Source organism: Somniosus microcephalus, chromosome 4 (genome assembly GCF_052327205.1).
Source record: "Somniosus microcephalus isolate GS21.2 chromosome 4, FLI_Smic_1.0, whole genome shotgun sequence".
In the NCBI taxonomy this organism is placed as follows: Eukaryota; Metazoa; Chordata; class Chondrichthyes; order Squaliformes; family Somniosidae; genus Somniosus; species Somniosus microcephalus.
Window position 1 is genome coordinate 123087841 of NC_140990.1, and position 27794 is coordinate 123115634.

General features: G+C 47.1%; 1 pseudogene across 1 annotated transcript; it reads right to left on the bottom strand.

Moving 5' to 3' along the window:
- Positions 1-51: 51 nt before the first annotated feature.
- LOC147119734 (uncharacterized) lies at positions 52-27578 on the bottom strand (annotated as a pseudogene). Its single transcript, XR_015078071.1, has 3 exons — positions 27346-27578; positions 17610-18233; positions 52-7778 (listed from the first exon to the last, which is right to left on the bottom strand). The product of XR_015078071.1 is annotated as an uncharacterized LOC147119734 (transcript).
- Between the last annotated feature and the right edge of the window lie 216 nt (positions 27579-27794).

The window sequence follows — 27794 nt, forward strand, 5'->3', positions numbered from 1 at the left end:
ATCAATAAGTCTCCTCTGATCATGGAGAAATCAAATATTCAATACACTGTGTTTGAAACAAAGCTGCTTTATTCGATATTTATACAGAATATTAATCTTCAGCCCAGGTATAGGGGTTATTAAGACCCGCAAAAACACACTCTGACTGTGTGCTAGAGGTGGAAGTAGTACCATATTAGATAGGAGCAGATTAAGAAAGACTACGAAAAATTCAAAAATGGGTTTAGAATGCATGTACGTAAACACACAAAGAGTGGTGAATAAGGTTGGTGAGCTACAAGCACAATTAGCCGTGTGGCAATATGATGTTGTGGCAATAACGGAAACGTGGCTTAAAAACAGTGAGGACTGGGCACTTAATATTCAAGGGTACAAGGTGTTCAGAAAGCATAGGGAAGGAAAAAAGGGAGGTGGGGTGACAGTGCTGATTAAGGAAGACATTGTAGTGTTGGAAAGGGAGGATGTTCTTGAGGGGACAAGGACAGAATCCATTTGGTTACAGTTGAGGAGCAAAAAAAGTATGATCACACTATTGGGGGTATTCTACAGGCCTCCAAATAGTGAGAGGGAGGTAGAGGAGCAAATCTGCAAGGAAATCACAGAGATATGCAAGAGCTGGAGTGGTGATATTGGGGGACTTTAATTACCCAAATATCGATTGGGATAATGCTAGGGTAAAGGCAAAGGAGGGGGAAGGATTTTTTGAAATGTGTTCATGAGAATTTCCTTGACCAATATGTTGTTGGCCCAACTAGGAAGGAGGCATCGCTGGATCTGGTACTGGGGAATGAGGTGGGCCAGGTCGACCAAGTGTCTGTGGGAGAACACTTGGGTACAAGTGATCATCGTATCATAAGATTTAGATTAGCAATGGAGAGGAGCAAGGAACAAAGACTGACAGGAAAAACTGTAACGGAACAATGGGTGATCTTTAAGGAGGAGTTGTTCCAAGTACAATTTCAAAACGCACATCATCATAAAATACATTTCCTGATTCAATTACTTCTAGTCCAGATAATCAATTTTAATTTCACAAAAAAATTATGCCCACACTTAGTGATTTTACAAAGAAAACAAAAGTAACAATTGCGTTTGGATGTGAGTCATTTATCCTCCCCTTCGAGCAATGTGTCTTCCATTGACTTCTGTTTTGAATATACCCAATGACTGAACCTCCACAGCCCTCTGGGGTAGAAAATTCCAAAGATTTACCACCCTCTGTGTGAAGAAATTTCTTCTCATCTCAGTCCTGAATGGCCTACCCTTTCTCCTGAGACTGTGGCCCCTGGTTCTAGACTCCCCAGCCAAGGGATACATTCTCCCAGCATCCACCCTATCAAGCCCTGTAATAATTTTGTATGCTTCAATGAGATCCCCTCTCATTCTTCTGAATTCAAGAGAATACGGGCCTAGTTTACTCAATCTCTTCTCATACAACAGTCCCACCATCCCAGGAATCAATCTCGTGAACCTACGTTGCACTCCCTCTATGGCAAGTATATCCTTCCTTAGGTAAGGAGACCAAAATTGTACACAGTACTCCAGGTGTGGTCTCACCAAGACCCTATATAATTGAAGTAAGACTTCTTTACTCCTGTACTCAAATCCTCTTGTAATGAAGGCCAGCATACCATTTGCCTTCCTGTGGCTTGCTGCATCTGCACATTCACTTTCAGTGACTCATGTACAAGGACACCCAGGTCCCTTTGAGCATCTGCATTCCCCAATCTTTCACCATTTAGGAAATACTCGGCCTTTCTGTTTTTTCCACCAAAGTGGATAACTTCACATTTATCCTCATTATAATCCATCTGCCATGTTCTCGCCCACTCACCAAACCTGTCGAGATCTCCTTGAAGCCTCTTCACATCCTCTTCACAACTGACACTGCTACCTAGCTTTGTGTCATCAGCAAATTTGGAAATGTTACATTTAGTCCCTTCATCCAAATCATTGATATAGATTGTGAATATCTGGGGCCCAAGCACCGATCCTTGCGGTACCCCACTAGTCACAGCCTGCCATCCTGAAAAAGACCCGTTTATCCCTACTCTTTGTTTTCTGTCTGTTAACCAATTCTCAATCCATGCTAATATATTACCCCCAATTCCATGTGCCCTAATTTTGTTCACCACCCTCTTGTGTGGGACCTTATCGAAGGCCTTCTGAAAATCCAAATACACCACATCTACCGGTTCCCCTTTGTCTACTCCACTAGTTACATCCTCAAAAAACTCCAATAGCTTTGTCAAACAGGACTTCCCTTACATAAATCCATGTTGACTCTGCCCAATCTTACTATTAGTTTCTAAGTGCCCAGTTATTGCATCCTTTAAAATAGATTCCAGCATTTTCCCAACTACTGATGTGAGGCTAACAGGTCTGTAGTTACCCGTTTCCTCGCTCCCTTTCTTAAATAGCAGGGTTACATTTGCTATCCTCCAATCTGCAGGAATCGTTCCATAATCTATAGAATTTTGGAAGATGACAACCAATGTGTCCACTATCCCAATGGCCACCTCTTTCAAAACCCAAGGATGTAGGTCATCCGGTCCTTGAGATTTATCGACTTTTCGTCCCATTAATTTTGCCAGTACTGTTTTTTTACTAATAATAATTTCTTTACGTTCCTCATTCTCGCCACACCCTTCGTTTTCTCGTATTTCTGGGAGGTTTTTTGTGTCTTCCTCCGTGAAGACAGAAATAAAGTATTTATTTAATTTCTCTGCCATTTCCTCATTCCCCATTATAAATTCTCCCATCTCTGACTGTATAGGACCTACATTTACCTTCGCCAGTCTTTTCCTTTTCACATACCTATAGAAGCTTTTACAATCTGTTTTAATATTTTTCGCTAGTTTGTGCTCATGTTCCATTTTCCCTTTCTTTATCAATTTCTTGGCCCCCCTTTGCTGTTTTCTAAAAAGATCCCAATCCTCAGGCTGACCGCTTTTTCTGGCAACTTTATAAGCTGCCTCCTTTGACTTAATACTAGCTTTAATTTCTTTTGTTAGCCATGGTTGGATCACTTTTCCTTTTGGGTTTTTATGCCCTTGAATGTTAGCCATTGTATGTCCAGCTTCATACCTTTTAGTGTAGTCTCCCAATCTACCATGGCCAACTTGTCCCTCATACCCTTGTAGTTTCCTCTGTTTAGATTGAAGACTTTAGTTTCAGATTGGACTACATCACTCTGAAACTTAATGTAAAATTCAATCATATTATGGTCACTTGTCCCTAAAGGCCTCTTTACCACAAGATTATTGATTAGCCCTTTCTCATTACACAGTACCAGATCCAGAATAGCCTGTTCCCTGGTTGGTTCCTCCACATACTGATACAGGAAACCATCTTGCATGCATTCCAAGAATTCGTCCTCCACACCATTAGTGGTAATTTGATTTGCCCAGTCAATATATAGATTAAAGTCCCCCATGGCAAACATTCAAAGATCGCATGGATGAACGACAGAATTTGTTCATCCCAATTTGGCATAAAAATAAAACAAAAAGGGTGACTCAACCGTGGCTAACAAGGGAAATTAGGGATAGCATAAGGTCCAAGGAGAGAACATATAAATTGGCCAGAAAAAGCAGTAAACCTGAGGATTGGGAGCAGTTTAGGATTCAACAAAGGAGGACAAAGGGATTAATTAAGAGGGGGGAATAGAGTATGAGAGTAAGCTTGCAGGGAACATAAAAATTGACTGTAAAAGCTTTTATAGATATGTGAAGAGAAAAAGATTGGTGAAGTCAAGCGTAGGTCCCTTGCAGTCAGAATCAGGGGAATTTATAATGGGGAACAAAGAAATGGCTGACCAGTTAAATACATACTTTGGTTCTGTCTTCACAAAGGAGGACACAAATAACCTCCCAGAGATGTCAGGGAACATAGGGTCTAATGAGAGGGAGGAATTGAATGAAATCAGTATTTGAAGGGAAATGGTGTTAGGGAAATTGATGGGATTGAGGGCCGATAAATCCCCAGGGCCTGATAATCTACATCCTAGGGTACTTAAGGAAGTGGCCCTAGAAATAGTAGATGCATTGCTGGTCATCTTCCAAAATTCGATAGACTCTGGAATAGTACCCATGGATTGGCGGGTAGCTAATGTTACCCCACTGTTCAAAAAGGGTGGTAGAGAGAAAACGGGGAATTACAGTAAGCCTGACATCGGTAGTGGGGAAATGCTAGAGTCCATTATAAAGGATGTAATAGCAGAGCACTTGGAAAAAAGTGACTGGATCGGACAAAGTCAACATGGATTTACAAAAGGTAAATCGTGCTTGACTAATCCACTGGAATTTTTTGAGGATGTAACTGGTAAAATAGATAAGGGAGAACCAGTGGATGTGGTGTATTTGGATTTTCAAAAGGCTTTCGATAAGGTCCCACGTAAGAGATTAGCGTGTAAAATTAAGGCACATGGGATTGGGAGCAAGGTATTGACTTGGATAGAGAACTGGTTGGCAGACAGAAAGCAAAGAGTTGGAATAAACGGCTCTTTTTCCGAGTGGCAGGCAGTGACTAGTGGGGTACCGCAGGGATCGGTCCTTGGACCCCAGCTATTCACAATATATATTAATGATCTGGACGAGGGAACTAGATGTAATATCTCCAAGTTTGCAGACGACACAAAGCTGGGTGGGCGTGTGTGCTGTGAGGAGGATACCGAGAAACTCCAGTATGATTTGGACAGGTTGGGTGATTGGGCAGAAGTTGGGCAGAAGCATGGCAGATGCAATATAACGTGGATAAATGCGAGGTTATCCACTTTGGTGTCAAAAACAGGAAGGCAGATTATTATCTGAATGCCAATAGATTGGGAGAAGGGGAAGTGCAACGAGACCTGGGCGTCCTTGTGCACCAGTCGCTGAAAGTAAGCATGCAGGTGCAGCAGGCGGTTAAGAAGGCAAATGGTATGTTGGCCTTCGTAGCGAGAAGGTTTGAGTACCAGAACAAGGATATCTTGCTGCAGTTGTACAGGGCCTTGGTGAGACCACATCTGGAGTATTGTGTGCAGTTTTGGTCGCCTTATCTGAGGAAGGATGTTCTTGCCATGGAAGGAGTGCAGGGAAGATTCACCAGGCTGATACCTGGGATGGCAGGAATGACGTATGAGGAGAGATTGTGTCGATTGGGCTTATACTCACTGGAGTTTAGAAGACTGAGAGGGGATCTCATCGAAACCTATAAAATTCTGTCAGGCCTGGACAGACTAGATGCAGGAAGGATGTTTCTGATGGCCGGGGAGTCCAGAACCAGGGGTCATAGTCTAAGGATAAGGGGTAAGCCATTTAGGACTGAAATGAGGAGGAATTTCTTCACCCAGAGAGTGGTGAACCTGTGGAATTCTCTGCCACAGAGAGCGGTGGAGGCCAGTTCATTAAATATATTCAAGAAAGAGTTGGATATATTTCTTAAGGCTAAAGCGATCAAGGGATATGGGGAGAAGGCAGGAACAGGGTACTGAATTTGGACGATCAGCCATGATCTCATTGAATGGCAGAGCAGGCTCGAGGGGCCGAATGGCCTACTCCTGCTCCTATCTTCTATGTTTCTATGATTACCGTATTGCCCTTGTTACATGCACTTTTAATCTCTTGATTGATACTGTGCCCTACATTACCATTACTGTTTGGTGGCCTATACACAACTCCCACCAATGTTTTCTGCCCTTTGCTGTTTCTTAGCTCCACCCAAACTGATTCCAGTTCTACATCACGATCTGCCAAGCCAAGATCTTTTATCTCTACCGTACCGTACTCATCCCTTAACAGTGCTACGCCACCTCCTTTTCCTTTTTGTCTGTCCTTCCTAAATGTTGAGTACCCTGGAACATTCAGTTCCCAGCTTTGGTTACCCTGCAAACATGTCTCTGTAATGGCAATTACATCATACCCATTTACTTCTATTAGTGCCATTAATTCATCCACCTTGTTGCGAACGCTACATGCATTTAGATAAAGTGCCTTCAACTTTGCCTGTTTAATATTTTTCTGCACTTTGACTCTCTTTGCTGTTGGTCTTTGTTTCTGCTCCCGACTAGTTTTGCTGACTACTTTTCTAACTTTCACTTCCAGCTTTGTTTCTCTCTGTTCTGGGCCCACACTCAGGTTCCCAGCCCCCTGACAAACTAGTTTAAATCCTTCCCAACAGCACTAGCAAACCCCACTGCGAGGATATTGGTCCCGGTTCTGCAGAGGTGTTACCCGTCCAGCTTGTACAGGTCCCACCCTCCCCAGAATCGGTCCCAATGCCTCAGGAATTTAAATCCCTCCCTCCTACAGCATCTCTCCAGCCACGCATTCATCTAGTCTATTCTCCTATTTCTGCTCTCGCTAGCACGTGGCACTGGGAGTAATCCTGAGATTACTACTTTTGAGGTCCTGCTTTTTAATTTATTTCCTAGCTCCCTATATTCTGCTTGCAGGATCTCGTCCCTCTTTCTACCTATGTCATTGGTACCGATATGGACCACGACCTCTGGCTGTTCACCCTCCCCCTTCAGAATGTCCTGCAGCCGAGAAAAGGCCCAAAAATGGAGCAGTTGGTAACAGGCCATCAATTAGTCTCCTCTTATCTCAGAGACATCAAATATCGACACACTGTGTTATTTGAAATATGAAAATATTAAACTCCAGCCCGGTTACAGGAGTTATTAACATCAGCAGAAACAAACTCCAACTGTCAGAATGAACATGATGTGATTAACAGCAGCAATAACAGCAGAATCAAACCCCTGCTGTCACTTGTGAACTCGCTGGTGTTTCAGCAGGTGGGATGACTGAGTGAATCCCTTCCCACACATGGAGCAGGTGAACGGTCTCTCCCCAGTGTGAACTCGCTGGTGTGTCAGCAGGTGGGATGACCGAGTGAATCCCTTCCCACACTCAGAGCAGGTGAACAGCCTCTCCCCAGTGTGAATTCGATGGTGTGTCAGCAGTTCGGATGACCGAGTGAATCCCTTCCCACACACGGAGCAGGTGAACGGTCTCTCCCCAGTGTGAACTCGCTGGTGTGTCAGCAGGTGGGATGACCGAGTGAATCCCTTCCCACACTCAGAGCAGGTGAACAGCCTCTCCCCAGTGTGAATTCGCTGGTGTGTCAGCAGGTCGGATGACCGAGTGAATCCCTTCCCACACACGGAGCAGGTGAATGGTCTCTCCCCAGTGTGAACTCGCTGGTGTGTCAGCAGGCGGATTGACTGATTGAATCCCTTCCCACACTCAGAGCAGTTGAACGGCTTCTCCACAGTGTGAACTCCCTGGTGTGTCAGCAGGTTGGATGACTGAGCGAATCCCTTCCCACACACGGAGCAGGTGAACGGGCTCTCCCCAGTGTGAACTCGCTGGTGTGCCAGCAGTTGGAATTTCTGATTGAATCCCTTCCCACACTCAGAGCAGGTGAATGGCCTTTCCGCAGCGTGAACTCGCTGGTGTATCAGCAGGTAGGATGACCGAGCGAATCCCTTCCCACACTCAGAGCAGGAGAACGGCCTCTCCCCAGTGTGAATTCGCTGGTGTGTCAGCAGGGTGGATGACCGAGTGAATCCCTCCCCACACACAGAGCAGGTGAACGGTCTCTCCCCAGTGTGAACTCGCTGGTGTGTCAGCAGGTTGGATGAATCAGTGAATCCCTTCCCACACTCAGAGCAGGAGAACGGTCTCTCCCCGGTGTGACTGCGTCGATGAATTTCCAGCTTAGACGGCGAACTGAATCCCTTCCCACAGCTTCCACATTTCCACGGTTTCTCCGTGGTGCGGGTGTCCTTGTGTCTCTCCAGGTTGGACGATCAGTTGAAGCCTCGTCCACACACAGAACACGTGTACAGTTTCTCCCCGCTGTGAATGGTGTGATTTTTTCAGGCTGTGTAACTGATTAAAGCTCGTTCCACAGGCAGTGCACTGGAACACTCTCACTCGGGTGTGTGTGTCTCAGTGCTTTTCCAGTCACACTGATGTTTGAAATCGTTTCCCACAGACAGAACAGACAAACATTTCTCCTTCCACATTCAAAGCCTGATGATATTCAGGTCCTGTTGAATCGAGTGACGCGGTCAGATCTTGACGTGATGTTTGGTTTGAGTTTCCCAAATCTTCCCCTTCTAATACCCTGTAAAAGGAGTTTACAAAATTCATCACTGTAAACACAGGACAGAAATTCAGAACAGATAATTCTAGTTTCTAAAGAACATTCTTTCCTCTCTCGTTCCTCCAAAGCTGAAAATCCCCGTCCCACACATTGTCCCCCCTCCCTGTGTTAAAATCCAAACAAATCGCACTTCTGAAGACAGTTTTTCTTCCTCTCCCTGTTTTCATCACCAACTCTGGCTGGGTTCAGTTCTACACTCACTGGTTCCCCTCCCTCTCCTCCCCTGAAGGTGCTGACTCTGGCTGGGTTCAGTTCACTCACTGGTTCACCTCCCTCTCCTCCCCTGAAGGTGCTGACTCTGGCTGGGTTCAGTTCTACACTCGCTGGTTCCCCTCCCTCTCCTCCCCTGAAGGTGCTGACTCTGGCTGGGTTCAGTTCTACACTCGCTGGTTCCCCTCCCTCTCCTCCCCTGAAGGTGCTGACTCTGGCTGGGTTCAGTTCACTCACTGGTTCACCTCCCTCTCCTCCCCTGAAGGTGCTGACTCTGGCTGGGTTCAGTTCTACACTCGCTGGTTCCCCTCCCTCTCCTCCTCTGAAGGTGCTGACTCTGGCTGGGTTCAGATCACTCACTGGTTCCCCTCTCTCTCTTTCCCAGAAGGCCGCTAACCTATACAAGCCGGACGGGTTACACCTCAACTTGGCCGGGACCAATTTTCTCGCGGGGAGGTTTGGCCGTGCTGTTGGGGAGGGTTTAACGTAGCTTGGCAGGGGGATGGGCACCAGCATGTAGAGTAGAAAAGAGGAATAAGGTGCATAAAAGAGTGAGTGTGTTGGATAGTACTCGAGAAGAAAGTAGTCCTAGAGGCGGAAGTAGTACCATATTAGATAGGAGCAGACTAGGAAAGATCATGAAAAATTCAAAAATGGGTTTAGAATGCATGTACGTAAACACACAAAGAGTGGTGAATAAGGTTGGTGAGCTACAAGCACAATTAGCCGTGCGGCAATATGATGTTGTGGCAATAACGGAAACGTGGCTTAAAAACAGTGAGGACTGGGCACTTAATATTCAAGGGTACAAGGTGTTCAGAGAGGATAGGGAAGGACAAAAGGGAGGTGGGGTGGCAGTGCTGATTAAGAAGACATTGTAGTGTTGGAAAGGGAGGATGTTCTTGAGGGAACAAGGACAGAATCCATTTGGTTAGAGTTCAGGAGCAAAAAGAGTAAGATCACGCTATTGGGGTATTCTATAGGCCTCCAAATAGGGAGAGGGAGGTGGAGGAGCAAATCTGCACGGAAATCGCAGAGGTATGCCAGAGCTATAGAGTGGTGATATTGGGGAACTTTAATTACCCAAATATCGATTGAGATAATGCGCGGGTAAAGGCAAAGGAGGGGGTGGAATTTCTGAAATGTGTTCAGGAGAATTTCCTTGACCAATATGTTGTTGGCCCAACTAGGAAGGAGGCATTGCTGGATCTGGTGCTGGGGGATGAGGTGGGCCAGGTCGACCAAGTGTCTGTGGGAGAACACTTGGGTACGAGTGATCATCGTATCATAAGATTTAGATTAGCAATGGAGAGGGGCAAGGAACAACCTAGAGTGGAACTTCTAAACTGGAATAGGGCTAACTTCAATGGGATGCGAAAGGATCTAGCCAGGGTAAAATGGAACCAAAGACTGACAGGAAAAACTGTAACAGAACAATGGGTGATCTTTAAGGAGATGTTCCAAATGCAGGCTAGGTACATTCCAGCAAGAGGGAAGGGTAAAGGAACCAAAGCAAGGGCTCCTTGGATGATGAGGGAGATAGAGAAGATGATGAAACAAAAAAAGAGGGTGTATGATGAATGTCAGGTGAATTCTTCAAGGGAGAACCAGACCAAATACAATAAGTTGAGTGGGGAAGTGAAGCTGAAAATAAGATTGGCAAAGACAGAATATGAGTGCAGAATGGCGGTTAACATAAAGGGAACCCAAAAATCTACTGTCGGCATGTAAACAGTAAGCGGACAGCAAGAGGCGGGGTGGGGCCTATTACGGACAAAGAAGGTGATATATACTGAGAGGGGCAGGGCAAGGCTAGAATACTCAATGAGTACTTTGTATCGGTGTTTACTAAGGAGGTGGATGCTGACAAAATATCGGTAGAAGTGGAAAAGATAGAAGCAATGGAAGGGGTGAAAATTGATAGACAGGATGTACTAGAAAGGCTGGGTATGCTTAGAGTGGATAAGTTACCTGGTCCAGATGGGTTGCATCCCAGGTTGCCAAGGGAATTGGGGGAGGAGGTAACGGAAGGGCAAGCCATAATTTTCCAACCTTCCCTAGATGCGGGGGGAGGTGCCTGAGGATTGGAAAGTGGCAAATGTGACACCATTGTTCAAAAAAGGGTGTAAGGACAATCCCAGTAACTATAGGCCGGTCAGTTTAACATCAGTGGTGGGTAAAGTTTTAGAAACAATAATCAAGGAAAAAAATTAATGGAAATTAAGGAGAGCTAACACGGATTTGTAAAAGGCAGATCGTGTTTGACTAATCTAATTCAATTTTTTGATGAAGTAACAGGGAGGATTGATGAAGGGAATGCAATGGATGTTGTCTACATGGATTTTAGGAAGGCATTTGACAAAGTACCACATAGAAGGCTGGTTAACAAAATTGAGGCTCATGGAATAGGTGGGTCAGTGGCAGCTTGAATAAAGAATTGGCTTAAGGATAGAAAACAGCGAGTTGTGATAAATGGCTGTTTTTCAGACTGGAGGATGGTAGACAGTGGTGTTCCCCAAGGGTCAGTGCTGGGGCCACTGCTTTTTTGTTTTATATAAATGACCTGGATATTGGAATACAAAGTAGAATTTCCAAATTTGCAGATGACACCAAACTTTGATTTGATAGAGGTGTACAAGATTATGACGGGTTTGGATAGGCTAGACAGGGAAAGGCTGTTCCTACTAGATGATGATACAAGGACCAGGGAACATAAATTTAAGGTTTTGGGCAAGAGATACCGGGGTATGTGAGCAAAAACTTTTTTACGCAGCGAGTGGTGAGGACCTGGAACTCGCTGCGGATGGAAGTGGTGGAAGCAGAAACACTCAATGTTTTCAAGGGGAGACAGGATAGGCACTTGAGGGAAATAAACTTGCAGGGCTACGGGGATAGAGCGGGGGAATAGGACTCAATGGATTGCTCTACAGAGAGCTGGCACGGACTCGATGGGCCAAATGGCCTCCTCTGTGCTGTCATGTCTCTATAAAGCTGCTGACACTGGCTGGATTCAGTTGTACACTCACTGGTTCTCCTCCCTCTCCTCCCGTGAAGGTACTGACTCTGGCTGGGTTCAGTTCACTCACTGGTTCACCTCCCTCTCCTCTCCTGAAGGTGCTGACTCTGGCTGGGTTCAGTTCACTCACTGGTTCACCTCTCTCTCCTCTCCTGAAGGTGCTGACTCTGGCTGGGTTCAGTTCACTCACTGGTTCACCTCTCTCTCCTCCCCTGAAGGTGCTGACTCTGGCTGGGTTCAGTTCTACACTCACTGGTTCCCCTCCCTCTCCTCCCCTGAAGGTGCTGACTCTGACTGGGTTCAGTTCACTCACTGGTTCACCTCTCTCTCCTCCCCTGAAGGTGCTGACTCTGGCTGGGTTCAATTCTACACTCACTGGTTCCCCTCCCTCTCCTCCCCTGAAGGTGCTGACTCTGACTGGGTTCAGTTCACTCACTGGTTCACCTCTCTCTCCTCCCCTGAAGGTGCTGACTCTGGCTGGGTTCAATTCTACACTCACTGGTTCCCCTCCCTCTCCTCCCCTGAAGGTGCTGACTCTGGCTGGGTTCAGTTTACTCATTGGGACCCGGAAGCCGCGCCTTCTCGTGGATCCTTTACATAGATGGCTGCGCATGCGCTGTACCGCTCGATGACGCAAGATGGCGGCGCACAAACCCACAGTTTTCCTTTGCAAATATGGCTGCCGTTAGCCTGGGCCTGTTACCGGGGAAAAGCCCAGGAGCTGCAAACGCGGAACTTGTAGGTTCTCATTCGCGGCTTGCGGCCTGCAGCAGGTGTTTTTGAAGCCCACCCGCCGAGTGCGTTACCGTCCTGCGCCTCGCTGATTCGTCATCGGCGTAAAATTTCTTCACCGACCTTTCTGCGCTTGTCCCACTCGCCCGGCTCGGATCTAAGTGACACTGCGCATGCTCCAAATACAGGCGGACACTGCGCCTGCGCACTGGGCTCCAGTGTGAACAGGCACATTCTCCCCCGCGGGGCATGCTGGGCAACAGCCCGCCATTGAAAGCCCCAATTAGTGAATGGAGAATGATTTTCTGTGATCGCATTGAGAGAAAATTCATCAATAATTCACACAGAATCCCAAGTGCACGGGCACTCTGCCATGTTTCAGTCCTGGATGTGATTAATAACAGAATCCAAACCCCTGCAGTCACATGTGAACTCACTGGAGTCTCAGCAGGTGGGGTGAATTTCTTCCCACACACAGGATATTGAAGCAGCCTCTCTCCAGTATCAATGCGGGGATCGTGCATCAGCTACTTTGAACTTTGAAAGCTTTTCTTACAGTCAGAGTACAGCAACAGTTCTCAATGTGGACACTCTGGAGTGTCAACAGTTGGGACAACGGAGTGAATCCCTTCCCACACGTGAAGTATCTAAACTGTCTCTCTCTGGTGTGACCGTGCTGGTGTGTCAGTAAATGGGATGAGCGATTGAATCACTTTCCACATACAGAGCAGCGAATGGATTCTCCACTTTATGGACATGTTAGTGTGGGAATAGATGAGTGAGTGACTCTCTTTCCACACTCAGCTGGTGAACAGCCTCTCCCCGGTCTGACTGTTTCGATGAGTTTCCACCTCAGACGGGCAACTGAATGAGTTCCCACATTCCCCACATTTACACTAATACAAAAAGAAAATAGTGCAGATGCTGGAAATCCGAAATAAAAACAGAAAATGCTGGAGATGCTCAATGGGTCAGGCAGCATCTGTGAGAGAAACAGCATTAACGTTTCAGGTCAATGACCCTTCGTCAGAACTGGATAAAAGCAGGAAATGGAACAGATTTTTAAGGAAGTGTCGGGGCTGGGAAAGGGGGGAGGGGATGAAAGAACAAAAGGGAATGTCTGTGATAGGATGGAAGGCAGGAGAGATATTCAAGGCAAAAGGAGATGGTAATGGGACAGGTTAAGAAACAAATGGTGGCTCCAGACTGCTGAGCATCTCCAGCATTTTCTGTTTTTACCCCACATTTACACTGTTGATTCAGGTGGGTGCACGTGTCTCACAGGCTAGATGATTTGTGAAAAGTGGATCGAGGCTGTTGTGGAGTATTTTAAACGAACACTCGACACAAGGTTTTAGATCGATAGTCAAGTTGTCTTTATTGCACCGGTGGGGAAACAGTCTGCTCTGTCTTAGCCAGACTTTTTCCAAATTGGTACAGCAAACACTACATTTTTATACATTACAATACACATGTCAAAATTCATTCCCGCCACCTGATTGGACCTTGGCCCACATGCATCTTCACTGATTGGTTGCCTATGCCGCGTTACATTAAAGTGCTGCCTTTATTATCGGCCGTTAACCCTCAGGCTGTTGTTGCACCTCTGACCTGTGTTTATGCCAGATGGGGCACTCATTGTCCTCCTTTCCTGCCTCTCTCGGCCTCTTTTACTTCCAACTCATTGTTTTACTTTCCTGCCAGAACAGAACTTACATCCTCTTAGGGTTCCCACATCCGACTATGTTATCAACTTAGAAAAAGCTTACTACTGCAAAGTATGGTCTTTATTACACCATTCAGTGAAACTGCCAGCGATGTCAGTTTAACTCTTTCCCCACTGCAGAGGCACAGAACACGTGTCCTGTTTCTCTCCGCTGTGATTGGTGCTTTTTCCTTCTATATCCAAAGTCCGATGATATTCAGGTCCTGATAATCCGGTGAATCTGTCATATCTTTACGCAATGTTTGGATTCAGTTTCTATCTGCAGATCCTCCCCTTCTAATACCCTCAAATGGTGTTTACAACAGAATAGACCTTCAGAACAGACAAATCTAGTTTCTATACAACATTCTTTCCCCTCCTGTCGCCCCTAAGCTGTAAATTCCCCATTATACTCACTCTCCCTTCATCCTTACTGTCTAAAAACAACATTCATTACATTGTCTGGGATTTTGTGTCTCCCCTTCTCTCCAGAAGGAACTGAATCTGGCTGGGTGCAATTAGTTAACCTCTACATTCTGGTAGGAAGAACGAGGGGAGGCAATATAAACTAAAGGCTACAATTCTATAGGGGGTGCCTGAACAGAGAGACCTGGGGGTTTATGTGTACAAATCGTTGAAGGTGGCAGGGCAGGTTGAGAAAGCAGTTAAAAAAGCTTACAGGATCCTGGGCTTCATAAATAGAGGCATGGAGTACAAAAGCAAGGAAGTTATGATTAACTTTTATAAAACACTGCTCCGACCTCTCTGGAGTTTAGAAGAATGAGAGGTGATCTCATTGAAACATACAAGATTCTGAGGGGGATTGACAGGGTAGATGCTGAGAAGTTGTTTCCCCTGGCTGGAGTGTCTAGAACTAGGGGGCATAGTCTCAGGATAGGGGGTAGGCCATTTAAGACCGAGATGAGGAGGAATTTCTTCAGCGGGTTGTAAATCTTTGTAATTCTCTGCCCCAGAGGGCTGTGAATGCTGAGACTTTGAGTATATTCAAGGCTGAGATCGATAGATTTTTGGACTCTAGGGGAATCAAGGGATATGGAGATCGGGCGGGAAAGTGGAGTTGAGGTGGATGATCAGCCATGATCTTATTGAATGGCGGTGCAGGCTTGAGGGGCCGTGTGACCTACTCCTGCTCTTATTTATTATGTTCTTATGACCTCAGCTGGAGTATTGTGTCCAATTCTGGGCACCGCACTTTAGGAAGGATGTGAAGGCCTGCGAGATAGTGCGGAAAAGATTTGTTCCAGAAAAAATGGTTCCAGGGACGAGGGACTTCAGTTACGTGGATAGACTAGAGAAGCTGGAGTTGTTCTCCTTGGAGCAGAGAAGGTTGAGAGGAGATTTGATAGAGGTGTTCAACATCATGAGGTGTCTAGACAGAGTAGATAGAGAGAAGCTGTTCCCATTGGCAGAAGGGTTGTGAACTAGAGGACACAGATTTAAGATGATTGGCAGACGAACTAAAGGTGACATGAGGGAAAACTTCTTTACGCAGCGAGTGGTTAGGATCTGGAATTCACTGCCTGAAAGGGTGGTGGAGGCAGATTCAACTGTGGCTTTCAAAAGGGAATTGGATAAGTACCTGAAGGAAACATGTTGGCAGGGCTCCGAGGAATGGGCGGGGGAGTGGGACTGGCTGAAGTGCTCTTGTAGAGAGCCGGCACGGGCTCGATGGGCCTCCTGCTGGGCTCTAACGAGTCTATGATTCTATGATTCTCGAGCCTCACCATCAGCCGACTCAGTGAGTGACAGCAGTCCAATCCTGCCCTCAATTGACATCCATACACTTCCCAGTTGATGTCACTGGATCTCCATCAAGAGCAGGGGCAGTGGCTGATTCTCACTCTTAGTTAGCCCAGTGGTACTGAGGATAATTATAGCCCCTGAACTGCTGCCTTGTTAGAGATCAACTAACAGCCCAGATCAAGGATTGAAATTGGTACCTTCTTAGTCAGTAGTGCAGAGTGTTTTAAAGTGGAAAGGGTGAGGGTTAGAACAGAATATTTAGAAAGAAATGTCACTCTATCTTTCAACAAAACCTTCATTACACTGCAAAATTCTGAAGACTTTCAATATTAAACAAACAAGTCAAATGGATCGTCAAAAACAGTGAGACATTTTAAGTCACTGAAACAGACAGGTTTACAATCACTGCACAGTACAGAAGGGAGCGACTGTTAATGGGAGCTCTGTTAGTGAAGTCCACCGACACTCCAAGATAAACGGGTCTGTCCCTTTAGCTATAAATATGCAGAGAAAGGGGAGTCCCTGTCCCTTTAAATATCTGGCCCATTCCCTCAGGCAGTGGGAGGAGGAACAGCGCGCGGTCTCTTCATATCCTGACCCAGCGGGCCCCGCCGGATGGGCTGCCGCAGGGTCCTAAAGGCCACAGAAAGTTAAATCCATCGGGTTAAACAGAACAACTGAAAAGAGCCTCGCACAAAGTGTTTGTTATATGTGTGAGTGTGTAAACAAAACACATCATCCTTAATGTGTGCGAGTGAACTCCACAGAGATAAATTATCTTCACCAATTATTTTTCAGCATTTTATTCCCTTTTATTTAAAATGTAACTTCCGAGCGTTGAATCCCTTTAACATTTATTGATAACCCATTGTCTTGTGGGCTCTTGTTTAGAAAGTGATGTCACACTGACCATTCCGTTCCCAAGGTGAGCCTGTCTGTCCGCAGTATTCAGTGGGAAAAGGGATTAAATCACACCGAGGATAATGAGCAGCCACCCACCAGTCTCTGCACTTTATTGTCCAGTGATCACCTCACCATCACACAGAAGCTCCTGATATAAACCTCCAGTGTGTGATGATTGGTGCAGGGTCAGTGGTGGAGTTCTGCAGCGGGAGTGATCCTGGAGTAACCCCGTGGATGTTCCGGGTCGTGTATTTTTAGTTATTCTGGTGTCTAACACGTACACATCAATAAAACAGGGAATTCCTGGAAACACGCTGCAGGTCCTTCTTTATCTGGAGATCAAATGACTGTTGTATAATTGTACCAGCAGTTAACAGGCTCCTGTGAACTCCTCCCTCTGCTATTTTAATGCAAACTTTAACCAATTTATTTTAAATGGGTTTATTTTAAATGAGCTAACACCTGCCTTAAAATGGGAGACTCAGGACTGTCACACACACATATTAAATCTTTGTGGAATAATTACCAGTCATTTTTAGACTGGAAACTTAACCCTGCCGTTTCACTTTCAGTCAGGAACAGATCGCAGTTTGACACCAATCTCTGATTTGACAGCACGTTTCCAGCATTCACCGTTGTTCTTCCTGACACTAAACACAGTTGTAAAGGAGCCTTCTGTTCTGTGCCCAGGAGCTCTGACCCATGGAAGAGAGCGGCTGGGACACATTCCTTACAGGCCTCAAGATTAACCTGCACGGGGACATTGCTGTCAGTGAAGAGAGACGAGAAAGACCAAAGTGCCGTTTGCCCCTCTCAGTGTGGCCCTGAAGGACTGTGTCCAGGCTGTAGTTCTGTTCCCGCCGTATGATCCTCCCCCCAGATTGTCCTTTCTGAGCTCCAGCCAGGTGATGCTAAATACTCAGGTGGGAATGACAAAAATCCACAACAATGTGTTTAAAGCAAAGCTGATTTATTTCACATAATATCCAGAATATTAAACTCCAGCCCAGTTACAGGGGATTTTAACATCAGCAGAAACAAACCTCAACTGTCAGAATGATCATAGTTCAGTCCTGGAATTGATTAACAGCAACAATAACATCAGAATCCAATCTCTGCAGTCACATGTGAACTCGCTGGTGTCTCAGCAGGTTGGATGAACAAGTGTATCTCTTCCCACACTCGGAGCAGGTGAAAGGTCTCTCCCCAGTGTGAACTCGCTGGTGTTTCAGCAGGCTGGATGAACAAGTGTATCTCTTCCCACACTCGGAGCAGGTGAAAGGTCTCTCCCCAGTGTGAACTCGCTGGTGTGTCAGCAGGTCGGATGACTGAGTGAATCCCTTCCCACACTCGGAGCAGGTGAACTGCCTCTCCCCAGTGTGAACTCGCTGGTGTGTCAGCAGGGTGGATGACTGAATGAATCCCTTCCCACACTCGAAGCAGGTGAATGGTCTCTCCCCAGTGTGAACTCATCGATGTGTTTCCAGCTCACACGGGTAGTTGAATCCCTTCCCACAGTCCCCACATTTGCACGGTTTCTCCCCGTTGTGACTGCGCTTGTGTCTCGACAGGCTAGAGGATCGGCTGAAGCCTCGTCCACACACAGAACACGTGTATGGTTTCTCCCCGCTCTGAACGGTGCTTTGTACTTCCATGTTCAAAGGCCCTGATGAATCGAGTGACTCTGTCAGATCATGAAGTGATGTTTGGTTTGAGATTCCCATCTGCAAATCCTCCCCTTCTAACACCCTGCAAAATGAATTTGAAACAGGAAAAAGGGAGGGTGAGAGAGAACCCACAAAAACACAAAGGCAGGTTGTGAAATTGAGATGAATGAATCTGGGAAGTTGTGGGGCCGGCACTAGAGAAAAGTGACCATGAAAGCTGCCGGATTGTCGTAAAAACCCAACTGGTTCACTAATGTCCTTCAGGGAAGGGAACCCGCCTCCCGGTCTGGGCCTACACAAGACTCTGGCCTCTATGGGAGGAGAGAGAGCGAGGTGGGAGGGGGAGGGTGAAGGAGAGTGAATTTATACATCTGCAACTCAACTAGAACTTTGACAGCACCTCCCAAACACGTGACCTCCACCACCTAGAAGGACAAGGGCAGCAGGTGCATGGGAACACCATCACCTCCCAGTTCCCCTCCAAGTCACACACTATCTTGACTTGGAAATATATCACTGTTCCTTCATTGTTGCTGGATCAAAATACCTGGAACTCTTCACCTAACAGCATTCTGAGAATACTAAAACTGGCAACAGTACTCCAGGTGTGGTCTCACCAAGGCCCTTTATAATTGCAGTAAGACTCCTTCACTCTTATACCCTAATGCATTTGTAATAAAGGCTAACTTACCATATGCTTGCTGTACCTGCATGTTAACTTTCTGTGATTCGTGTACAAGGACACGCAGGTCCCTCTGAATACCAACATTTCCGAGTCTCTCACCATTTAAAAAATATTCTGCTTTTCTATTTTTCCCAGGAAAGTGGATAACTTCACATTTCTCCACATTATATTCCATCTGCCATGTTGTTGCCCACTCACTTAACCTGTCTATATCCCTTTGCAGGCTCTTTGTGTCTCCTCACAGCTTACTGTCCCACCTGGCTTTGTATCATCAGCAAACTTGGATACATTACACTCGGTCCCCTCATCGAAGTCATTGATATAGATTGTAAATAGCTGAGGCCCAAGCACTGATCCTTGCTGTACCCGACTAGTTACAGCCTGCCAACCCGAAAGTCACCCGTTTATCCCTACTCTCTGTTTTCTGCCCATTAACCAATCCTTAATCCATGCTAATATTTTACCCCCAACCCCATGAGCCCTAATTTTGTGTAATAACCTCTTGTGTATCATTCTGTGATTCTATGAAATCTGCGTTCTTCCCACTCACTGGGCTCCACCATTGGCAGCCGTGCCTTCAGTTACCTCGGCCCCAAGATCTTTGACCAAGCTTTTGGTCACCTGTCCGAATCTCTCCTTCTTTGGCTCAGTGTCAGTTTTTGACAGATTTCGCTCTTGTGAAGGACCTTGGAACATTTTACTATGTTAAAGGCGCTATGTAAATGCAAGTTCTTGTTGGTGTGCTGCCATTGGCCTCAGCTTCGCCAGACAGAATCAGCCAGGGGCGGCGGCTGTGCTGCTCCCCATGGTCGAGGAGGGTTGGGAGGACTCGTAAAAATCAACATTTCATTGTGCAGTACACACGTCTGCTGCATATATGACAAATAAAATAAAATTGAATTAAATTGAATTGAATTGAAATGCTGGCCACTCGCTGTATCAGCTCAAAGCTCAGAATTGGCAATGTACTGGAGGGCAAACAGTGACTGGTGCCGAACCCCACCATCACACAGCACCTTCAGTATAGACTCACAGCTCAGAATTACCACTCGGCAAGGTACTGGAGGGTAAACAGTGACTGGGGCCGAACCCCACCATCACACAGCACCTTCAGTATAGACTCACAGCTCAGAATTACCACTCGGCAAAGTACTGGAGGGTAAACAGTGACTGGGGCCGGACCCCACCATCACACAGCACCTTCAGGAGAGAAAGGGAGAAAAATCCGAGCCTGCGATGAATCTGGATTTCAAACAGCGAGGATGTGGGGAGGAGGGGGAGTGTGTGGGATGGGGTTTTACAGATTACGAGGGGCAAGAGAGGAAAGAATGTTCCAGAGATACTAGAACTGTCTGTTCAGAATTTCTATCCTGTACCGACAGTGATGACTTCTGTAAATTATGAAGACAGGTTGCACAGACTAGGCGTCTATTCCCTTGAATATTGAAGATTAAGCGGTGATCTAATTGAGGTGTTTAAGATGATTAAAGGAGTTGATCGGGTAAACAGAGAGAAACTATTTCCTCTGGTGGGGGAATCCACAGCAAGGGGACATAACCTTAAAATCAGAGCCAGGCCGTTCAGGGGTGATGTCAGGAAGCACTTCTTCACACAAAGGGTACTGGAAATCAAGAACTATCTCCCCCAAAAACTGCACGCGGCTGGGGTCAATTGAAAATCTCAAAACTGAGTGTGCTAGTTTTTTGTTAGTCAAGGGTACTAAGGGTTACAGAACCAAGGCGGGTAGATGGAGCTAAGATAGAGATCAGCCAGGACCTAATTGAATGAGGGAACAGGCTCGATGGGCTGAATGGCCTCCTCCTGTTCCCACTTATGATGATCACTTTTGTAAACAGCTTTTACAGGGTATTAGGAGGGGAGGATACGCAGACGGGATTAATCCTGGGCCACTCCTGTTCCTATGACAGACTGAACCAATCACACAGCTCAGTGTCAGATTGAATTATTCCTCTCCAGCCTGTAACCAAGGAAACTTGTTACACTGAGGCTGAAATTCCACTTCTGTGAGCCGGGGGTGGAGGCAGTGCTGGGTACAGAGGGAGCAGGAAACCGGGTTCAGAGTGGGCACGCTGGGATTGCCCTTGACCTGGGTTTTACAGTGAGCATGTGCTGGGGACCAAGCTCATTGGCAAATGGATGGATTGCAACCCCTGGGACAGTACATGGGGATTCCAACCCTGGGACTGTAAATGGGGATTCTAACCCTGGGACTGTACATGGGGATTCCAACCCTGGGACTGTACATGGGGATTCTAACACTGGGACTGTACATGGGGATTCCAACCCTGGGACTGTACATGGGGATTCCAACCCTGGGACTGTAAATGGGGATTCCAACCCTGGGACTGTAAATGGGGATTCCAACCCTGGGACTGTACATGGGGATTCCAACCCTGAGACTGTACATGGGGATTCCAACCCTGGGACTGTACATGGGGATTCCAACCCTGGGACTGTACATGGGGATTCCAACCTTGGGACTGTAAATGGGGATTCCAACCCTGGGACTGTACATGGGGATTCCAACCCTGGGACTGTACATGGGGATTCCAACCCTGGGACTCTACATGGGGATTCCAACCCTGGGACTGTACATGGTGATTCTACCGCTGGGATTGTACATGGGGATTCCAGCCTGGAACTGTACATGTGATTTCCAACCCTGAGACTGTACATGGGGATTCCAACCTTGGGATTGTTCATGGGGATTCCAGTCCTGGAACTGCACATGGGGATTCTAATCCTGGGACTGTACATGGGCATTCCAACCCTGGGACTGTACATGGGGATTCCTACCCTGGGACTGTACATGGTGATTCAAACCCTGGGACTGTACATGGAGATTCTACCCCTGGGACTGTACATGGGGATTCTAACATTGGTGTTACGTCCGTGTATAAGAAGACACAGACTGCGGAGAACGGTACAATAGGTGTTTACTCAACGTGGTTCACACTGCAACTGATATGTACAGATTACTACTCAGCATTATATACAGGTGTGGTCACTGCCGGTACTACAGTATACACGAGCTGTAAAAAGTAGTTCCCCCCCTTAAAGTTACATACATTACAATTCCTCCCCTTTTAGATTAACAGTACCATTACACTCATTTAACAATTAAATATCAAACTAATTACAATTAACACTTTTAACATGCAACATTAGCTGAAAATAGTCTATTTATAAATTCAGTCTTTGGGGAGGCTTCCTGACCCTTTCTGGATAGCGCCTTTCCCGAGTGTCTTGCTCTTGGTGCGGAGGCGATTCTGGCCCCCTGTCGTCGGTTGGTTCATCAGCTTCCGATACTACTGTTTCTGGGGTAGATGTGACCTGTACATCGGGTTCATCACCAGGTACGTATGGGCGAGGCATGGGGTTGACTTGTTCCTGTGACTCTAGGATCTGGTCAGCATGGCGTCTCACGATGCTCTCCCCAACGGCCACTGTGTACATTAGTGGGCCCTGCCGTGTGCATATCATTCCTGGCTGCCATTTTTCTGTTCGGTAGTCACGGGCCAAGACTGGTTGCCCTACATCGAAGCTCCTTGTTGGCTTCTCATGGATGTGCTGGAATTGCTTACTCTCAACATCTCTTCGTACGTTTGGTCTGAGCAAATCCAGGCGAGATCTTAACCTTCGGTTAAAGAACATCATGGCTGGGGCCTGGTTGGTGACTGCATGTGTCGAACAGGAAATTGTCCACCTTGTGCTGCAGCGGAATGTTGTCATTGTACATAGCCTTTATTGCCTTCTTAAAGGTTTGTACGGTCCTCTCAGCCAATCCATTTGTGGCTGGATGATATGGGGCGGATGTGTAATGCCTTACCCCATTCTTTTTCAAGAACCTCCGGAACTCTTCGGACACAAACTGTGGTCCGTTGTCGGAGCAAATCTGTTCTGGCAAGCCATTCCTGGCAAAAATGGTCCGTAGGACTGCAATAGTTTTCTCCGTGGTGGTGGAGGACATTTTGATGACCTCAGGCCATTTCGAGTGCGCATCCACGGCTATTAAAAACATTGAGTCCATGAATGGACCAGCAAAATCAATATGCACCCATTAACATGGAGATGAGGGCCACTCCCATGGGTGTAGAGGGGACTGTGGTGGTGCATTTTGGACTTTCTGGCATCCTGAGCAGCTCTTGGTCAGGTCCTCGATTTGTTTATCGATTCCCGGCCACCACACATAAGCCCTGGCTAGGCTTTTAGAAACATAGAAACATAGAACTAGGAGCAGGAGTAGGCCATTCGGCCCTTTGAGCCTGCTCCGCCATTCAACGAGATCATGGCTGATCATCCAAACCCTAGCACCCGGTCCCTACACCGACAGCCATCCCACCCAAGCCCTATCCCCGTAACCCCACATATTTAATCCCCCCTAACACTAAGGGCCAATTTTTGATCATGGCCAATCAACCTAACCCGCACATCTTTGGACTGTGGGAGGAAACCGGAGCACCCGGAGAAAACCCACGCAAACACGGGGAGAATGTGCAAACTCCACACAGACAGTCACCCGAGGCCGGATTTGAACCCGGGTCCCTGGCGCTGTGAGGCAACAGTGCTAACCACTATGCCACCGTTTCATTTTTACCCCTCCCAGATGACCCTCATGAAGCTCATTGAGCACTCTATCCCTTAACTTGGGTGGAATTACCACTCGGGATCCACACATCAAGGTCCCCCGGCACACTGACAGCTGTTCTCTCCTTGTCGAGAATGCTGGCAACAGTGAGTCGCCATGTGCTGGCCACCCCTTCACCATCAAATCATATACCCGAGACAGTGTCGGGTCATTTCGGGTTTCCTTTTCGATACAAGCGTTAGTTACCGGTAGGTATTCAACTATAGTCGAATGGAATATTTTGACAGGATCCACTGCTGGTGCTTCCTCCGCAGTAGGCAGTGGCAGGCGTGATAGCCCATCAGCATTTCCATGCTGTTTCGTGCCCTTATATTCAATCTCATAGTGGTGCGCCCCTAGAAAAAGTGACCATCTTTGTAGTCGTTGCGCAGTCATCACCGAAACGCCCTTCTTCAGATTAAAAATGGAGACAAGAGGCTGGTGATCAGTCAGCAAGGTGAATTTCTGCCCGTGCAGATAGTGATTGAACTTTTTCACTCCCCACACTAGGCTGAGGGCCTCCCTGTCAATCTGGGCATAGTTACGCTTGGCTGAGGTTAGTGATCATGACGCAAAGGCTATTGGCCTCTCTGAGCCGTCCGAGAATTTGTGCGACAGCACCACTCCAATGCCGTAGGGTGATGCATCACATGCCAACCGAATTGGTAATGCCGGGTTGTAATGGGCCAATACCTCTTTCGATGTGATTAGTGTTTTGCTCTTCTGGAAAGCTCGTCTACATTCGTCACTCCACTTCCATGGCACCCCAGTTTGCAGTAGGGTGTTCAGTGGGTGTAGTATTGTAGACAAATTTGGCAAGAACTTATGGTAGTAGTTTACCAGCCCGAGGAACGACCTCAGTTGTGACACATTTTCCAGTGCTGGAGCCTTGGCTACTGCCTCAATCTTCTCTGGGGACTTATGTAACCCCTCTTTATCGATAACGTGGCCACAATACGAGATCTGTTTTCTAAAAAACTCGCATTGGAGCGGTTAGCTCGGAGCCCATAATCCTGCAATCTAGTGAGCACCTGCTCCAGGTTGGCAAGGTGATCACTGTCATTTTCGCCCGTGACCAGGATGTCGTCCAAATAACACTGGGTCCCTGGGATCCCTTGCAGGACTTGTTCCATTGCCCTCTGCCAAATAGCCGGAGCTGATGCTACCTCGAATACCAGCCAGTTGTATTGGTAGAGACCTTTATGGGTGTTGATTGTGAGGTATTTTTTTGATGCTTCTTCTACCTCCATTTGCAGATACGCCTGGGCCAGATCAATCTTAGTGAAGCATTTCCCTCCAGATAGCGAGGCGAAAATATCTTCAATCCGCGGAAGTGGGTATTGTACGGTGTGAAGGACCGGGTTCACTGTTACTTTAAAGTCCCCACAGATGCGAACCTTCCTTGGTTCCCCAGGCGTGCTGCTCAATGACTTTTTCATCACAGGGATGATGGGTGTAGCCCACTCGCTCCAGTCTACCTTGGACAGTACACCTCAATGTTCCAGACTCTCCAGCTCTGCTTCGATGGAGTCATGCCTTTTAGTGTTCCGAGTCCTTGCTGGAACACTTCTTTTGTGTCAGTTAGGATCTTTGACAGTCGCCCAGGTGTGACGTCGTCATCCTTTTTGTCAGCCACAGTCAGTGCCTGTATGGAATGCCAATCCAGTTGTATTTTCCGGACCCATTTACGTCCCAGTAATGGTGGTCCTCCATCTTGCAATACATACAGGTCTAATTTTGGTGTTTCCTTACGTTATATATAACGGTCACCCTTATTTTTCCTTTGGGGTAGACTTTTTGCCCCGTGTACGTCTTCAAAATAATTTCTGTGTCTCTCAAGGGTATGTGTGAGAATAGCCGCTCGTAGTCCCATCAGTTTATGACTGTTAGGGCTGATCCTGTGTCCAATGCCATCTTTACCTGGACTCCTGCTATCTTGAGAGTGACCCAAATGGTTCGGTGATCCTCCGTTGTGATCACATTATGTAGTTTCAGACAACTCAGTTCCCTGCTTTCGGAGTCGTTATCACTCTTTTGTTCGTCTGAACTATTCTCCGTCATCTTATGTACCTTCTGGTACTTTCCTTTGGTCGGTTTCTTATTGCTGGTTTTCTTTCCCGACCTGCAGACTCATGCTATGTGTCCTACTTTTCCACACTGTCTGCACACTTTGTCTTTGAACCAGCAATCATTCTGGTTGTGTGTTGTTCTGCCGCAGCGATAGCACTTCTCTGTTCCATATGACATTTCGTTTGTGCCATATTCTTGCGGTCTCTGTTGTATCTCTGCAGTGCCCCGTGCTGCTGCTTCATATGATACCGCAATGCTGAAAGCCTTTTCCAGCGTAAGGTCCTTTTCAGATAAAAGCTGTTTCTGGGTTCCTTCACTTTGAAGCCCACACACAAACTTGTCCCTTAAGGTATCTGCCAGTCCCGCTCCAAACTGGCAGTGTTTCGATAGTTTGTGCAGTTCTGTTAAATAATCAGCATTGCTTTCATCCTTATGCTGGTTCCGTTTGTGAAACTTGAATCTTTCTGCTATCAGCAGCGGTGTGGGGTTTAAATGTTCGTTTAATATCATTACTATGTCTTCAAAACTCTTTTCCATTGGCTTCGTTGGGGTTACTAGATTTTGTAATAAACCATACGTCTTTGCACCCATTAAATTTAACAATACTGACGCTTTCTTGTCATCTGACACCTCATTTGCCTTGCAGTACACCTCTATTCGTTTGACATATGTAGTCCAATCTTCGACTTCATTGTCAAATGCGGTGATACTGCCACTCTTCGGCATTTTGGGTGTGGTTTAAAGTGGCGTCTCCCAATGGCTTAAAATGGCGTCTCCCGCGCTTTCCTTCCTCCCCCGCTGCTGCCGACGCCGCTCCCGGCGGTTCTCGTAGCAATGGCGGTGCCTCGCGGGTTTCTGCGCATCTCTCTCTCCCTCTCTCCAACGCTGCTCGGCCCCTGAACACCGGCTGCGCCCTGTGCGCTCTGCCCTCTCTCTCTCTCTCTCCCGTCGACGCTGCTCGGCCCTTTGCTGTGCCGCTTGGTCAGGCTCTAGCCTGCTGCTGTCCGGGAAGGGTCTGCGCACTACCTGTTGCCAGCCCGTTTCGCTGGACCACCTTGAGTGGAAAGCCAAGCCTGGCTCTCGACAGCCTCCCCCGCAATTCTCGAGTCTCTGCTGGATGACTGGGCGGTTGCCCGTGGTCGACGCCCGAGTCTCTGGCCTTAACCTCCAATCCACTGATCTCCAGGAACAAATCCCCGGGAGGTGATGCAGAGTTGCAGGTAGGTTCGAACCTGCCTCGTCACCAATGTTACGTCCGTGTATAAGAAGACACAGACTGCGGAGAACGGCACAATAGGTGTTTACTCAACGTGGCTCACACTGCAACTGATATGTAGATTACTACTCAGCTTTATATACAGGTGTGGTCACTGCCAGTACTACAGTATACATGAGCTGTAAAAAGTAGTTCCCCCCTTAAAGGTACATACATTACACTTGGGACTGTACATGGGGATTCCAGCCCTGGGACTGTACATGGGCTTTCCAACCCTGGGACTGTACATGGAATTCCAACCCTGGGATTGAACATGGGGATTCCAACCCTGGGACTGTGCATGGGGATTCTAACCCTAGGACTGTACAAGGGGATTCTAACCCTGGGACTGTTCATGTGGATTCAGCCCCTTCAGGAGAGATGATGAGAAATCTGAAGTGTGGCGAGTCTGAATCAAATAACTGAGTCAATGATATACTCTCCCGGGCACTAGGACCCGGTTGGGAACAGACACTGAAGCCCCGCCCACACAATGTTCCTCACCAAAATAGCTGCGCATGCGCTTTGCTACTCACTGGATCAAGATGGCGGCCGTTAGCCTTGGCCTGTGACCGGGAGAAGCCCCGAAACTGCAAACGTGGGATCTTCTGGGTATTATTCGGGGCTTGCGGCCAACACCAGTTGTTTATGAAGCGTATCCGCCCACCGCCTGTTTATTACTCCGCTCCGTTCGGCCACATCTCACTGATTTATGTGGCCCTGGTTTGCAGCCTCACTTCACCAGCCATGCGGTGCATGCATGCTCCAAACCCAGGCGTGTCCCGTGCCTGCGCACTGGGCACCTGTTGTCCGGGAGCCGCACATTCTCCCCCGCGGTGAATGTTGGGTACGAACCCCGCCATTGAAAAGCCTCCTTAGTGAATAAACAGGACTTCATGGGATTGTATTGAGCACTGAACCATGTTCATTCTGGCAGTTAGAGTGTGTTTCTGCTGATCTTAATAACCCCTATACCTGGGCTGCA